The 17,687-nt window shown below is 41.3% G+C and overlaps 1 protein-coding gene and 1 pseudogene across 3 annotated transcripts in view; one reads left to right on the top strand and one right to left on the bottom strand.

Moving 5' to 3' along the window:
* The window catches only part of KHDRBS3 (KH RNA binding domain containing, signal transduction associated 3), a 201,778-nt gene that overhangs the window by 170,663 nt on the left and 13,428 nt on the right, over window positions 1–17,687 (top strand). The gene's annotated exons all lie outside the window — the stretch shown is intronic.
* LOC126961333 (microtubule-associated protein RP/EB family member 1-like) lies at window positions 617–1,399 on the bottom strand (annotated as a pseudogene).

Genomic DNA, 17,687 nt, shown 5'->3' with positions numbered 1-17,687 from the left:
TCTATGTTGTGGGCTGAAACACATCCTCTCTTATCCAGGAAACAATGCCTCTTGCTTTTTAGCAAGGATGCAATTGACCAATGACACCAAGTGGCTTTACAGGACAACTTTTTAAATATTCATTTTAGACCAAAGCCTAGGCCTGTGAGGCTTCAAGCAGCCCTATAAGACCTGTGACAGCAGGTTCCAAAGGTTCCAAGGTCTGGCCCTTCCTTCCCAAACACAGTGTCAAACACAGTATCTCCTGTAATGTTACATTTTATATTTTGAAATATGGAAGCATATTTTAAATACTCTTAAGGCATTTATTTATTACAGCGTTCTCTGATTTCACATTAGCTTAAAAATTCAATTGAGCCTTTCCATTTCTCCACTGAGGTCGCCGCCTCAGCATGTTACATAACACCTTCTCCAGTACTCAGTGTGACCCGCATCTGCACGGTGAGCCCCACAGTCAGCCTCTTTGTGTCCGAGGTGAACCAGGTGAACCCTAAGAAGAGGCACTTTCTGCTTATGAAAAGAAACCAGCGAGTCCTCTAAGGATAATAAAAGGGAGTATTTTATAGTTAAGCACATGAAGTGAAGAATTCAGATGTTGCTCTGCTGGTCCAGGCTGTTAATACTCTTCTTGCTCCTCCTGTGGGCCTCCTTCATCAGATGTCCCTTCATCTGTGACATACGGAATGTCTGCAATCCTCTGCAATTCAGGGTCATTTTCCCCCGCGTTCTCCTGACAAATCAATTCAATGTTCCATAGCTTTCCAAAATAGAAATCCCTCCCTTTCTCCAAGTCTTCAACAGTAATTTTCAGTACGTTGACTGCTGCACCAACTCAGCTGCCTGTCGTCCCCGTTGCGCACACCGGGGTTCTTTCACACCACGCCAGGGCCAGCCTTAGGAGCCGCAGCAGTTCACTGTGTTGAGATGGGCCTCTGGGGAGCTGCACTGCTAGGACTGAGAGGTTTCTTGGGTTTATTCAGAGCTGGAGCAATGAGAGAGGGAGCCACTGCAAATTCTTGACCTTGTCTGGCAGCCACAGGGTCATAGTCTTTTTCCACCATAGTTTGCATCAGAAAACTTCTTGAACCGCTGAACAAATTCAAAATTTCGTGAAACTTTCCTTTTACTAATTTGTCCACAGGAATTATTTTGTCAACACCCATCCTCTTAAGACCTACTTGTAGTATTTTGAAGTTCTGGATGCACCCATGTTCTAGCTTAGCTTAGAATTTCACTTTCTTCAAGGCAATGGAACCAGGGAACAGCATGTCCATAAACTAACACTAGGCAGCCCCTGAGCATAACTCTTCAACTGCAGAGGCTAATTGATCCAGACCAGCATGTCATGTCCACTTAGGTTATCAGTGGTCACTGACGTTGAGTACACGTTCACTGCCATCTTTGACTCTCGACAGAACCCTGTCCACTGCCCGCACCCAGGTCCGGTTCCAGGTCCTTACTTTTTAGGCAACAATGAATGTTTGCTGAATAGATTGTATGACCACAAAAGTAAGGACTCTGAGGAACATTACTCATTTAAAAAGGACTTCTGCTTTAATATCATTAACAACAACTGTCCTTCATATAGGTATATAACACATTATTTCATTTAAACTTTACAACAGTCTTATGAAAGATTTTTTTTAACTTTTACAGATGAGAAATTGAATGAATTTTAAGCTGACAGAGAGTAAATGCTGAAGCCTAATTTCTGATATATGTTCGTTTGGCTTCAAAGCCTGGTTAACTATTCTATGCCATCTTCTAAAATGATTACAGTAAGATGGAGAAACCTGCTTAAACATGAAAACCCGAGTCTGTAAAAGTAAATATGGCATTGCACAGACCTCGCACATGGACGGCAGCACATGCTCTGTGAGCTGCACGCCCGGGCATTGCTGAGGCTTCCCGGAATGGTGGACTTGGGTGTGTTGGAGGAGGAAAGAGGCACAGTGGGAACTGAGGCATTTCTCATAAGGCAAACATTATTCTCCTTGTCTCCTTTTTCTTGGAATCTAATAAAAATTCATAATTTTTTTTCAATTCTGTAGAACCATCTGCAACCTTTTAAGCAACTTTGTCGTAGGAAGAGTAGCAGGACATTGTTGTTTCTGTTAAAATAAGAAAATAAGGTTAGCTATCTCTATATCGGAAAAATACAGGGATACTCACACACCTTATTTCCAAATGCATTGCTCTATTTTTTAGGGCTGGGTTAAACTATGAATTAATCATAAATTCAACCAAATTAGATGTTTTATTTTTCTCTCATGCAAGGATGTAATCGGCTCCAAGCTCATGTGACAGCTTTCTGTAGTTACTAAGAGTCCAGGCTGCTTCTGCCCTTCTCTTCCACACTCCTTCACCCTGGCTTCTATCCCAAGGCTCTTCTCATTCACAGTGGCTATTATACTTCCAGCTGCCAAGTTGAGGTTCAGTCAGGAAGCAGGGGGAAGAGTGGAAAGCCATGCCTCCTAGGTGAGTTGGTCTTCTGTTAGGAAATTTCCTAGAAGCTTCACTCCGTAAATTTTGCTTCTATCTCGTTGACTACTTCATCTGCAAAAGGAGTGATATGTTATCACTAGTGCCCAATCCCTAGCATTGTAAGGGATCTGTTGGTAAGAAAGAAGGTGAAGATGCATGTTAAACAGGCAACAATAAATGCCTCTTGGTTCTTCTAACATATAAATTAGGGATTTTTCTTTTAGATTTTTTTCCTTTTACTGAGATATAATGTACATACTGCAAAGAGCATAAATTCTTATTTATCTGAAAAAAAATAGTTCAGTGCACGTTAACATATGTATACACCCACGTAACCATGAGGAGAACTTTTCAGGCACCCCAGAAGTTTCTCTGGCTTTTTCTCTTAGATGTTGGTTATCAGTTATCTTACCTCTCGTCATCTCCTTTTGATTCTGAATTACATGGCTTTTTTTTTAAAGTACCCAAACATATCTCATATTATTCTGAGAATGTACTGATTGGCAGTTAAATTAGATGGTAGTGAAAAGCAGGTGGTGTTGAAAAAAATCTACACTTGGCTTTTAGAGTAACTAGACTTCTATCCTGATTCCATGCATTTCTAGCCATGTGACTTAGACAGGGTCTAAACTTTATGGCTCTGATGAGCTGCTTTCTTATTACTAACCCAGAATGAATGCTGCTGTTCTGCTTAGAATGATTTTTTTCTTCATCTTTGTCTGGCTTTTCTCTTAGTTGTCAGTTGAGGCATTTCTTCTTTCAGGAATCTCCCCATGTCCCCCAAAACTGGTTCAGGTATCCCACCTCCATGTTCCTGCAGAACTCTAGGTTTCTCGGTATCATCGTGTTCCATTTCCCTGTTGACACTTGTCTCACTTGTGCACTAGACTCAACATGGTTTATCACAAAGACCGAATCTTGTTTGCTGCTGCATTCCAAGGCCCAGCACATAGTGAGTGCTCTGTAAATATCTGCTGAACAGATGTTGAGTGAAAAAGATGGTCTCTGAACCTCCTAAATTCATACTAAGACTATTTCACAAAACACAGTAGACATGGTGAGAGCTTGTTTTCTTAAATGGCAGAAAAGTGTTGTTTTTAAACCTAAATTTATGAAATGGACATAACAGCTTTATTGCAACTTTATTTTAAAGATGAAAGATAAATTTTGTAAAATACATGGCTTATAATAGGTATTTCATAAGTGATATCTATTGTTAGTGTGATATTAAATTTTATTTGCATGTCTTTGTGTCTCGTGTGACTGTGAACTCATTGTCTCCACATGCCCATCACCTAGTGTCAGATAGTAGTAGTTGCAATAGGTCCATCTCTAAATCAGTCTTGCCAGAAACTTCCAGGGCACACGCTTCCTTATTGCTTGTTCTGAGTAATCTATCTTCCTGAGTCTTCTTACACAGAAGGTGGTACTCAAGCTTTGTGGAGAATAAAATAAGAGAAAAAGGATTCTGAGTGTCTCATGAGAGATTAAGGTTAAACACAAAGCAAGAACTTTCTGGCAGATCTGTTCGAGGGTATTACTGTGACAGGTTATTCAGGTTTCATCCCTAGAAGTCTTTGAAAGTGGAGAGATAATCATTTCTCTCAGATGATTAAGACAGTTTAGCCTGAAGGCCAGTAGATGGGCCACATGACCTCTGAAGGTCGATTTCTTCCCTTTGATTCAGCCAAGTACCAGTAAGTTCCTGCACTTTGTAGTGGAGATAAAGTTTAGAAGTATTTCACAGTAGAAAAGGGAAAGGACCAGCTGTAAAAGACAAAGTTCCTGTCTCCAATTCTCTGGCAAAGCTGTATTAGCATTTGAAATCCTTTTATTTGACAAAGTCATTGTTATATCTGAGTTTTTGCAAACTTAATTACAATAGGGTTAAGGATAATAGTCACCATTTATTTTGTACTGACTAAATGGCAGGCCAGTGACTAGTGTTTTGTGTAGGTGAACTCATTTAATTATTACTCGTTCATTATCAGCCTGGCTGTAAGACAGCTGCAGCAGGCACTTGGTGAGCAGAAAGTATAAGCCAGATTCCTTCATTCATTCATTCCTTCTATCAGTGTCTTTATTGAGCACCTTTTATGTCTGAAACACTTCAGAAGCTGGAACTCAAAAAATTTAGCTGCCTGCCCAAGCTTACCCTGCTTCTAAGTGGAAGAAGAGGATTCAAAACTCAGAGAGCCTTTAATCCATTCTCTGGGCTCTTAATCATTGCTGCATGCTAGGTCTCCATAATAATAATGGACTTTGTCCATAAAATGCTTTACAAACAATCGTCGTTGATCCTATAGCAGCCAGTGAAATAGCTAGAATGTGAGATGGAGAGGCATTGGATTGAGGTATGAAGAAATACTGAAGTTATCGATTGGGACATCTAGAATACTGTAGGACTGTTAGAACCCACGTTCTATGTCTGAGCTTGAATACTTCACCTGATAGGAAAGCAAATGCTCTAACCCCAGTATACTCAGTAACTCCTGTCAGGCTTCTGACTGTTTCATGGCAGCAGACTCCACCCAGATAGTAACTTCTGGAAGATTACGGAAAAGGCCAAGACAATGGGCAGAAACACCTCCGGAGGGAAAGCATTCTGCTGCTGGACCCTGTTAGGAGATGGTTTATGATAGGAGTGAAGAGATGAGAGACAAGCCACCAGCGTTTACAGCGACATGCCTGGGGGCAGGGAGGGAGTAAGGAATGTCTGGTAGGAAGGCTAGAAAACCTCCTGGAAGAGAACCTGGAACAAGTAATTGCCTATGGAGTCCCACCTGAGCTTTATGGAGCATCAATGCCTGTGCTTTCCTGAGGAAGGAGCCCTTGGGTCTGGAATTCCTGTGGTGGTCTGGGTTTCAGCAGACTGACTCCCTGGAGAGTATCTGGGTAGTGTAATATTGCTAATTTTGATAACATAAAACCTTGGTGTCAGAGAAATTGAGAAGAGCATTGTTGTATTTACACAGGCCTTTGTTCTAATCCTGGCTTCACCACTTACCAGCTGTGTGATTTTAAGTAAGTTTCTTAATTTACCAAACCTGCTTTTTTTTTCTGTTTTGTGAAATGGGGTAATATCTATCTGCAATGTGTTATAAAGTTTAATATATGTATGTATGTATACAGATGTGTTGCTTAACAATAGGGATACATTCTGATAAATGCATCCTTGGGTAATTTCATCACTGGGGTAACATCGAAGAGTGACTTACTACCCAGATGGGATAGCCTAATGCACACCTAGGCTGAATGATGCAGCCTCTTGCTTCTAGGCTACAGACCTGGACAGCATGTCATTGCACGGAATACTGTGGGCAGTGGCAACGGTGGTCAGTATCTGTGTATCTAAACCTATCTAAACATAGAAAAGATACAGTAAAAATACGGTATAAAAAAAGGTGGTACACCTGTGTAAGGCACTTACCATGAATGGAGCTTGAAGGACTGGAAGTTGCCGTAGGTGAGTCAGTGAGTGGGTGGTGAGTGACTGTGAAGGCCTGGGACATTGCTGTGCGCTATTGTAGACTTCATAGACATTGTATGCACAGGCTACGCTGCATGTATTAAAAAGTGTTTTTCGGCCGGGTGCAGTGGCTCACGCCTGTAATCCCAGCACTTTGGGAGGTCAAGGCGGGCGGATTGCCTGAGGTCAGTAGTTCAAGACCAGTCTGGCCAACATGGTGAAACCCCATCTCTACTAAAAATACAAAAAAATTAGCCGAGTGTGGTGGCATGTACCTGTAATCTCAGCTATTCAGGAGGCTGAGGTAGGGGAATTGCTTGAACTGGGGAGGTGGAGGTTGCGGTGAGCCAAGATCACGACACTGCACTCCAGCCTGGGCAACAGAGTGAGACTCCATCTCAAAAAAAAAAGTATTTTTCTTCAATAATAAATTAACAGCTTACTATAACTTTTTTACTTTATAAACTTTAATTTTTTAACTTTTTAACTCTTTCGTAACACTTAGCTTAAAACACAAACATATTGTACAACTGTGCAAAAATGTATCCTTATTTCATAAGCTTTTTCTGTTTTTAAACTAATTTTTTTAACTTTTTAAACATTTTTGTTAAAAACTGAGACAGACACACACTACGCAGTGTCAGGATCATCTACATCCTTATCTTCCACCTCCACATCTTGTGCCTCTGGAAGATCTTTAGGAACAGTAACATTCATGAAGCTGTCATCTCCTGGGATAAGGGTACCTTCTTCTGGTTACCTCCTGAAGGACCTGCCCGAGGCTGTTTTACAGATCAAGTAGAGATAACTAAAACAGCCTCAGGCAGGTCCTTCAGGAGGTAACCAGAAGTTATATTTTTTTCTTTTTAATAAGTAGAAGGAATATACTCTAAAGTAATGATAAGAAGTGTAATATGATAAATAGAAAACCACTGGCATAGTCCTTTAATTTTATTTTCAAGTATGATGCACCACCGTACCTAATTGTATGTGCTAGACTTTTATATGACTGGCAGCACAATAGATTTGTTTACACCACTGTCACCAACACAAGTAATGCATTGCATTATGATGCTACCACGCTACAACGATAGAAATATTTCAGCTCCATTATAATCTGAAGGGACTGCCCTGGTATATATGGTCTGGCATGGACTGAAACATCATTATGCGGTGCTTGATTGTTTATGTATACACATGCGCACACACTCCTCTACAAAACCCAATGCCAAAGTGTGAAAGAGTTCTCTCAACTCGCTGTCTTCGCTTGATCTTCTTTCACTTTCTCTTGAACTGGATCTTTTGGTCCCCACCCTGCTACTGAAACAACTCTGTTCAGATCCTCAGTGACCTCCTCTGAGCACCTTTGCCACACTTGATGAGGGATCCGTCCTTCCTTCTGAAGAGTCTTAGGCCCTCACCATCTCGGAGCCTCTGGGCTCCTCTCTCTCTGGCTGGGTGTTCTCCATCTCTTGCTAGACCCTCCTCTTCTTGCCCTCTGCATTCTGGAGTCAAGGGGACTCACTCCTTTGACCTCTTCTCCATTCGCTCTCTTCTCAGCGGTCTCACTGTCTCATGGTTTTAACAACCAAGAGCAATGATCATGACTCCCAGATTTATGTCTGCAAGTCACACCTGTCTTCTGATCCCTGGATTCTCTTTCCAGCAGCCTCCTCTCCAGAGGGGGGTCTCTCAAACCTAACGTGTCCCAAATCAAACTCCTGATCTCTCCATGCCCTGAAAGCTGTTGCTGCTATCCTCTTCCCTTTCTCTGTAAATGACAATTCTGGTTTTTTCTTGGAACCAAGAAAAATTTCCCATTTCACTCAACCAGGATTTTAAACACACACACATAAGAAATGAAAGCCTCTCAGTGACCTGCATGACCCTACATGGTCCACCTGCCTTCTTACTGATTCTGTGGCCCTATCTCTCCCTTGTCCTCTGCTCCATGTGCACTGCCTTCCTTTCTAGCCCTCAGCTGTACCGAGAATATATCCCCTGAAGGACTTTGACATTTAATAGTCCCTCTGCCCACAGTACTGTGCCCCCAGATAATATCTGCATATCTCCTCCAATTCCTTCAAATCTCAGCTCAGAGGATACCTTATTAGAGAGAGTTCTCTGACTACACCATAAAATTTCAATCTTAGTTCAGTTCTTCCAGTCTCTTAGCTGCTCTTCTTACTCTAAGTAGCACATATGATCATGCGACATATTATTTATACATATATATAAATGGTTTGTTGTCTGTCTTTCCCACTAAAGACAGCTCCCTGAAAGTAATGCATTTGTGTTGTTTCTTAAATGTTTTAAATAACTTGAATCCATGCATGAATGAATCAATGCATGCATGATATGATTGTCTCGTATTGTTTGATTTCATGCATGGCTACTGCCGAAGTTGGTAAGTGGCAGAACCAGGACTCGGCCTGGTCTCACTGGAGCAGTTGCTGTCTCTCCTGCACAGTGAGGTGTTCATGCCCTCACCTCCCACTGGGTGCTACAGAGACACTTAACAACAAGGCTGTGCTGCTGTGCACCCCAGTTTGCCTACAAATGCAAGGGTAAAATGGATAACTTTCTTCTAGAGCAATGGCAAGACTTAATAAGCCAGGTGAGTCCACTTTCCTTGTAGAATGCATAGAAATATCAGCTCATTTTAATGCCACAATAAGGTTCAGATTTTAATAGTCTCTGTTTTACAAAATAGAGTCTCTGTTTTACGAAGTACTATTAAATATTTAAATAAAACCAGTTTCATTGTTTTTTAAATTACTAATTTATAAGAGGAAAGGATCTGTTTTCTCAGCTATCATTTTAAAATTCTGTTTTGTCCCTGGGGGATAAATTTTCAGTTGTGATTTTTTTAAAGATTTTATTTTTACCACAGTCCTAGATTCACAGCAAAATTGAGAGGAAGGCAAGATTTCCCATAGACACCCTGCCTCTACACTTGCACAGCCTCCCTATTATCCACATCTACCACCAAAGTGGTATGTTCATTACAATCAGTGAACCTACATTGACACATGATCATCACCCAAAGTCCTTAGTTGACATTAGGGTTCACTGTTGGTGTTGTAGATTCTCTGGGTTAACACAAATGTATAATGTCATGTGTCCACCATTAGAGTATCACACAGAGTACTTTCACTGCCCTGGACATCCTCTGTGCTCTGCCCAGTCATTCCTCCCTCCCCTCAACCCCTGTCAGTTGATGACTCAGTTACATGTGTATACACTTGATATCAACCCATTTCTTAAAATAGGACTCTATTGTAAACTGGGGTTTTTTGTTAACTCTTAATTAAATGGGGAGCAGGAATGATTCCTCAAATTATTTTAAGTCCTACTTCCCACTGTTTTTCCCAAATCACATTTTATAGCTTGAGAAACGTGGTGAAATTATTTTTTGAGTTTGCCCTTGTTTTCTCTCCCCTGTCAGCACTGTGATGGATGTTCTCCTGAGCAGTGAAATGTCTAACAGTCAGGTTCACAATATCAACTCTGAAAGCTCTATAATTTAGAAAGCCAGACCTTCAATTTTTGTAAGCTGATAGGATTGCTGAGCTTTTCTCTTAGAGAGGGATTATCTGATTAAACTATAAATTTGGTTTGGCATTTTCAATGGAAAATTATTTAAATATTCCAATTATTGGCAAGTGAATGTGATTTTTAATTCCTAAAGAACATTATTTATTTGAAACTTGTTTGTTTCTCTTTTCTTACATGCTTGGCACTAGTAGATAAAACATGCTAGTTAGGGAACTGAAGCTATTCCCATGTTAAAACTGTTTGTAAGGATTTGAGGGTGATCTCTATATTTGCATTGCTGATGTGACATCCTAGTTCCTCTGACTTTTTGCTGTCTGCCCCAGAAGACAGAGCTTTGTAGTCATGGTATTATGTGAGATCTGAGACTAAGCATTTGTGACATTGGGCTCTGTCCTCTGGCTAACTAGTTAGTGAATACTTCCTCCCTTATTACTGCTGGACAAGGAGACAGTTTTCCAAATAAAAGAATCATTCTTCAGGCAAGCGTAATGCTCACTCTGCCGGCCTCCTAAAATTTACTGAAGCCATGTGTCCTAGGCCAGTGGTTCTGAAAGTTTTTGATCTCACCATCCCTGTATACTTCATGCTCTTAAAAACTAGTGAAGTACATTGGTGTGGTGTGGGGAAAAAAATTACTGAGAGCCACAACATGCTTTAGTGTATGTGGTTTATATATATTAATATTTATTACATTAGAAATTAAAACAGAAACATTTAAAAATATTTATCAGTCATTAAATGTGACAACCCATTGCTTGTAAATATAATCTGTTTTTATGAAATATCTCTATTTCCTTAAAAAAATGGTAAAAATTGTGGCTTCTCATTTATGCTTCTGCATTCCTTCTGATGTGGTATGTTGTTGTGATTGAAGTAGTTGGAACAACAGACATGTAGCTGGAAAGGGGAAAGTAGCCTTTTCAAATAATAGTCGCTATTCTTCTTTGATAGTACATCAAAACTTGGCAGGTAGTAGTGTTTGTTTGTTTGTTTGTTTGCTTGTTTGTGTGTTTTTGAGACGGAGTCTCGCTCATTGCCTAGGCTGGAGTGCAATGGCACGACCTCGGCTCACCGCAACCTCTGCCTCCCAGGTTCAAGTGATTCTCTTGCCTCAGCCTCCTGAGTAGCTGGGATTACAGGCATGCACCACCACGCCTGGCTAATTTTGTATTTTTAGTAGAGATGGGGCTTCACCACGTTAGCCAGACTGGTCTCCAACTCCCAACCTCAGGTGATCCACCTGCCTCAGTCTCCCAAAATGCTGGGATTACAGGCGTGAGCCACCGTGCCCAGCCCAGCAGGTAGTAGTTTCTTAAAGAATAGTTGTAATGTAGACTGTAAAACCATACCAGTAATCTTTTCATACTCTGTTACATTAAAATATCTTGGTCTCCATACACTTGATGGGTTTTTTGGCATCATGCATGGATCATTTGAAAAATGTCACTTCGCTAAGTTATGCGTATCTTCACAGTGCTGTGATACATTTCATTAGGCAATATCAAAACAGTCATATTATCACCACTGATCTCACAGAGATAAGTATTGACTTTGCCATCAGTTTACAGTAGCAAATACTGGTTTTCCAAAATTGCAGTTTCTACTGGAATGCTCAAATTCTGTCATTGGTAACCAAAACTGTCGGTTGTTTTCCTTAAGGTGACAGTTGAAAATGTGAACCAAATACCCAAGTCTGAGTAAGCCTAGTTCATTGCTGTGAGTTATTTCAGGTAACAATGATGTTTATGGAAAAGGCAGCTAGTTGACCTCACAATGTAAGGAATGGCCTCAGGTGCTTTTCCTTGAGATCACCCTTGTACTTCAGTGTGCCCCAGAATTGCTTTCAAGAGCACTTTTCCCATCATCATACAGAAGTTAAGATGTGTCTTTAATAGTTGAGATTTAATAAAATTAGTAAACATTTACTTCATCAAGGACATTCTTAAGTGAAAATGCCTTAAAGAAAAAGAATTATCATGCAGCTTGGTGCCACTGCCTTGACTTTTGGTCAATCACCAACAATTTTACCCATCACATAAAAGTTCGGTACAGTGGGCCGGGCGCGGTGGCTCAAGCCTGTAATCCCAGCACTTTGGGAGGCCGAGACGGGCGGATCACGAGGTCAGGAGATCGAGACCATCCTGGCTAACACAGTGAAACCCCGTCTCTACTAAAAAAAATACAAAAAACTAGCCGGGTGAGGTGGCGAGCGCCTGTAGTCCCAGCTACTCAGGAGGCTGAGGCAGGAGAATGGCGTAAACCCAGGAGGCGGAGCTTGCAGTGAGCAGAGATCCGGCCACCGCACTCCAGCCTGGGTGACAGAGCGAGACTCCGTCTCAAAAAAAAAAAAAAAAAAAAAAGTTCGGTACAGTGAAAAAGACAAGTAACATCTTAGTGTTATTCTGAAAACATTTTGACTTGATGAAACCCTGAAAGAGTTCATAGGTCACACTTTAGAAACCACTACCCTAGGCTATTTTGAAAAGTAAGATGCAGTAATGCTGTGGGAGAGGTGGACTTATGATGGATCCAGCAGCAAGAGAAGAATAAAGCAAACTGTCTGAAACATTTGACACCTCACGCAGCCTTCCCATCAAGGGACTGTCCTCACATTGTAAGCCCCTTGAGGGCAGAAATAGCATCATTGCCTCTAGTCCCATGGACAGCAGTCTGTGCATGCGAGGGACACCCCCACAGATGGGCTGAGCTTTTGCCTCACTCATCAGAACTGGCCCCGTCTGGCCTCGGAATTCTCAGGGTAAGAGGGACAGGCTAACAGTAATGTATTTACTCTGAACACATTTAACAAAACAAGACGAGAATGAAGTTACTGCTGTCTCTTTTCCCAGATTAAATGACAGTAGCCATAGCAGTGGCATTGCCCCAGTGGGAGCACTAGTGAACAAAGACCAAGGAAAAGCCAAAATTCAGCAAAGTTGTAGTCAGGTGACTGGACTTTGGCTGTAACTCCTTTTTTCACCCAACTTGCACAACCTAATTGTGGAACATATTATTCAATACCTTCCTGGGGAAATATTATTAAATGTTATAAAAGAACTATTGGATAAGTAAGGCTCTTATTGAAAGCAGACTGGAAATTTTTTAGTCATTTATCTTAAAGGAATTTAAAATCTTCAGTTATGTATGATAATGTGAAAACAAGAGTAGTCCCAAATTTTATTTTAAATATTACTTTTCATTTATTTTGCTTTATTTATAAAAAATTCCTAATGGTTAGTAGAAGAATTAAAGTCTCCTTCTAAATAGAAAGGAAATACTAAACTAGGTCAGTCTAGAGCAATTACCTGGATTATGCATGACTCTTTCTATTTTTCCAATCTCATAATAAGCATTTAGTAGGTGTTAGCTAAAGCCTTAAATTTTATCATAACAATTACAGATACAATTTTCCTTAAAGGAATGGGGCAAAATAATCAAGAAAAATTTTTGCATTAAATTTCAATAGTGCAGAACTTAGTAATGTGACTTCCGAAGGAATTTACTACCCCTTCGCCCACTCCCCCCAGATTGTCACAGACATGACAACAAAATATTATTATTACAGATGAGTCATTGAGACATGGACAAAGTTTGCAGTCCCAGTGTTTGTATGAGTCATTCATGGATCTCTTTTGGAATGCTGCTACGTGCTAGGTGTCAGCACTGTCCAGAACAAATATGAATGAGGTGTCATTCCTGTCTTCTGTCTCAGTTTTCTTTCCTGTAAAATTAAATAATATGTCTACCTCAAATAATATGTTTTGAGAATTAAAAGATTATCTAAGTGCATTGTAAACTAAAAAGGACTTTTAAAAAACAGTAGATTGAATCAAGAAGATGGACTAAGTGCCTATACCTGATCCACCCACCCCTCCTTTTTAAAATCCCATGAAGTGACAGAAACAAGTTTTGAAAGATTCCTGAGAAAGAGGAAGTAGATGAAACCAAACCTCTGAAAAAAACACAATCGGACGAAACCCCATTCGAGAGAAGGGTGCTGGAATGGTAGAGTGGCTTAGGGAAGATTTAACCAAACCACACCAATGGCTATAAAGGATAGAAAGAGGCTCAGGGTTTTCTCATAACTGATTGAAGAGCTGCCTGTGAAACAGCAAGGCTGGTCTGCCCTGCCTCCAACTCAGTGGTTCTGAGTGCAGGGTAATGGTGTTGGATCCCCGAGTAAAGCTGTAACAATGTGAGGCCAAACCTCGGGTAGTCCCACCCTCTGGAGGACCCAGGAGCCCCCAGAGACAAAGCATACGATACTGGCACATCCCACCCAATAGTATATTGTGTCCTTCTCCAGAGCCACCAGAAGAAGCCTATTTTAAATAAGGGGTAGCTTTTACAGACAAGCAAACTGAGCACCTCAAAAGCAAAAACTAACACATATCTAAAATTTACAAAGCATTTAAGAAACGTCATATTTAACAAACTGGAAAACACCTTGAGTAAACAGCTCACAGAATAGAAGATGATTATAAAATAAGTGACTAAATCTTAGATGGATAGGAAGACATAGCGTTCAGTTATAGAGTTGGGAATTTAGAAGTTAGTAGATGGCTTGCCGGGTGCCATGGCTCACGCCTGTAATCCCAGCACTTTGGGAGGCCCAGGCAGGCACATCACGAGGTCAGGAGATCAAGACCATCCTGGCCAACATGGTGAAACCCCTGTCTCTACTAAAAATACAAAAATTAGCTGGGCATGGTGGCACGTGCCTGTAGTCCCAGCTACTTGGACGGCTGAGGCAGGAGAATCGCTTGAACCCGGGAGGCAGAGGTTGCAGTGAGCCAAGAGCGCGCCACTGCACTCCAGCCTGGAACAGAGTGAGAGAGCGAGACTCCGTCTCGAAAAAAAAAAAAGAAGAAGAAGTAGCTAGTGAGGTAGGAAGCAAACCAGGAAGTATAACATCCTGGGAGCAAACCGAAGAAAGTTTATCAAGGAAGAGATGTAGTGATCAACTATGTCAGATAGTTACTGATCGGTCACATAACGTGTGGATGAGCACTGACCATTGAATTTAGTAACTTGAAGTTCAATGGTTAACTTGATAAGGGATAAAAAGTTTAAGAGGAATAATGGTGATGATTGCAATGAAGTTGAAAGGCTAACTGGTATAATCCTAGAAACTGAAAGAGAGGAAATCATAGAGAGTGGGATATATGAAGTTGAAGACTGAAGTGATTGCTAATGGCAAGATCCTAGAGTGCAACGTGGAGGGGATGGCTAAAGGAGGCCGGGTCAGTGGACAAGAGGAGCCAGAAAGTTGAGAGGCCTTCATGTTTGAAGGGTCATCTTCCCATATGCTGACATCACCAGGACTCAGGACAGTGATGCTGTTTAGAGATTGAAAGCTGGGTGTTTGTTCAGAGGAGTGAAGCACGATGGTCTGGAAATGGCAGAGGTGTCTGTACCTTAGGGGCGGGAGGGGTTAGCCAAAAAAAGGAAAAATACTCTCCTTTCCTCTAGGCCCATTGTATTCAGCCATTTTTGCAGTTGCTGTGAAGAAGTGCCTGAGGCTTGGTAATTTGTAATGAAAAGAGGTTTAATTGGCTTACAATTCTGCAGGCTGTACAGGGCTCAGGGAGCTGTTACTCATGGCAGAAGGCCAAGTGAGTGGGAGCAGAGAAAGAAGGGGGTGGCGCCACAGGCTTTTCAACAACCACATCTTGTGAACTGAGCAAGAACTCACTTATCACCAAGGGGATGGTGCTAAACCATTCATGAGGGGTCTGCCCCCATGATCCAGTCACCTCCCACCAAGCCCCACCTCCAACACCCTCCAACACGGGGGATTACATTTCCGCATGAGATTTGCAGGGGCACAAACATCAAACCACATCACCCAGTGACATCTCCGCTGTAGGAGTTAAAGAAAAAAGTGGAGAGGGTTGCTGGGGAAGAATTGTCATTAGAGGTAAATCAAGTTTTCGTTGAGCAAGAAACTTTCAAAGAAGAGATCGAGACTATATAAGGGATTTTTGCTAGTGATGGCCTAATGTGTTTCTTGCCCATTCTCATATTTGGCCTAATGTGTTTTCTTGCCTGTTATCAATGTTAAAAGTTGTATCCATAAATGAAGAGATTTTTAGTGTTTTTCTCCTTTGCCATATGTTGGGTTTTTAGTTTATCCTTGGGAAATAGGATACGTCTTTGGTTAATAGACATTTGAGGTAGACGAAATGAAATGCTGCGAAAGCAATTCAGACAGAACTGACAGGTATGAGAATGGGACCCAGCTGCTCCCAGCTCCTCGGCTTGATGACAGTCTTGCAATAAATAATCAGAAACTGGGTGAAATGATAGCAAATGTCAGTTTTAAAGTTTTCACTTGTCAAAACTAAGATTGTCTTATCACCAAACCATTGCAGGACCTAATCATGCTACCTTTTACCTTCCGTGCACTGAAAAACATTCTCTACCCTCGTTTTTATTATGCTGAACTATGTTATAGCACCTCACAGTAAATTTCCAGTCTATGGTTATGTTCATTACTGCTCACTTCATTTAATAAAGGAGGTTTAGTTTGGTCAGAAAGGAGTTGTTAACCCTTCTCTTTATTAGTCGCAGGATCTGTCATTTACAGTTCCAAGTTAAACAATCAGGAACTATCTCAGTCAAGGAAATCCCTTTCCGTGTTATGGTGAGGTCACTCATTTATCTGTGCAACAGAGATAAAATTCTCAAGAACATCAAGGTTGTATTTGTCTTAGGAGCCATTACGATCTAACTTCTGACCCTTGGAAAAAAGACTGAGGTTCATTTAATTTAGTGCTGAGTTTCCAAGAAGCATTTGCCAATTTATTTTCAACAAAATGAGAAATTATGTTGACTATGGTGGGGCGAGATGCTGTGAAAGAGCCATGGAGGATGTCAGAGCTGCCAGGAGACCTGAGCAGCGTCTAGACCAGCCCCTGATTTGGCAGATGCACAGGAAGACCCCCACATGGAAGCCGCCCTCCCAGGGTGGCACCGCGGGTGGAGGCCCAGGCCTGGACTGACAGCTGACAGACATTTTTGTCAACAGCTTTAATTGAGTCTCAATTTCAGTTCTCAAGACAAGAGAAATATTCTGTTAATACTTTAATAGCATTCTCATATTTAAAGCTATCATAAGTTAAGCAGGAAAGCAGTGTTTTTTTCTTTTGTTGTTAGTTTCTGCTGGTTTATTATCTTTTTGAATATAAAAATTGATCTGTTCTTTTTCAGTTCGTCCTCCTCTTCTCACCATAACTGTATATTATTCTGTGAGGGAAAATTGGGACTACAGAAAGGAAACCAGAGAGAGACTAAGGCAGTCCCAGATCACTATGATCATGTGGCAGCATGTTTCATGTGGGCCCGGCTTCTGTTTCTGAGCACGAGGAAGGATCATTAAAGCCCGAGGGAGGGCAAACAAGAGAAATTCTGGAAGAGCAAAAGGCCAAGCCAAAGTGGGAACCAATCCGATAAGGTGGCCACCCGTGGTGAGCAAAAGCCACCTGTAGCATTTGTGTTCAGCACATGGCAGTGGTAGTGTTCGGAGCTTTGAGTGTAGGTGCTGCCACTTATAAGTTATGTGACCCTGGGCAGATGGCTCAGCTTGGGCCTCAGCTGCCTCGTCTGTAAAAGCATAGAGTTTTTTTAGATTAGGTGAGCTCGTGCGCGTGAGAAGTTGTCAGTAGGGCAGTGGTGTGGCTCGCAATAGCTGCATTCCTCTCACACTCCTTTTCCTTCTAAATTGTTTTAGGAATGCCAGCCCTCAATTTGAAGACCATGTTTTAAAACTCTATAGCTACATGTACCTCTGTGGAAAAATTGCACATTGCTAGTTGGTATATTAGGTCAGCTATAGTAGGGACTATTCTGTAATGTGTTAAGCCAGCGGAGCTTAACACAGCACATTTCAGGTAACTTATTTTATACAGAGAGCTCAAATCAACCACCATGTTACACTGCATTTAATTAACTTGTAAGGGTATGATTAAGCCAGGATAACAAAGTGGGGCCTATGTTCTACGTGTAGAAGAAGTATTTTATCCTAAGGAATATTCTGGTCCAGGCATTTGTCTTTTATTTATTTATTTATTTTTCTGTGATGGAGTTTCGTTCTGTCGCCAGGCTGGAGTGCAGTGGCATGATCTCAGCTCACTGCAACCTCCGCCTCCTGGGTTCAAGCGATTCCCCTGCCTCA

The sequence above is a fragment of the Macaca thibetana genome, chromosome 8, assembly GCF_024542745.1.
Source record: "Macaca thibetana thibetana isolate TM-01 chromosome 8, ASM2454274v1, whole genome shotgun sequence".
NCBI lineage: Eukaryota > Metazoa > Chordata > Mammalia > Primates > Cercopithecidae > Macaca > Macaca thibetana.
This window is presented reverse-complemented; position numbering and strand designations above follow the sequence as displayed.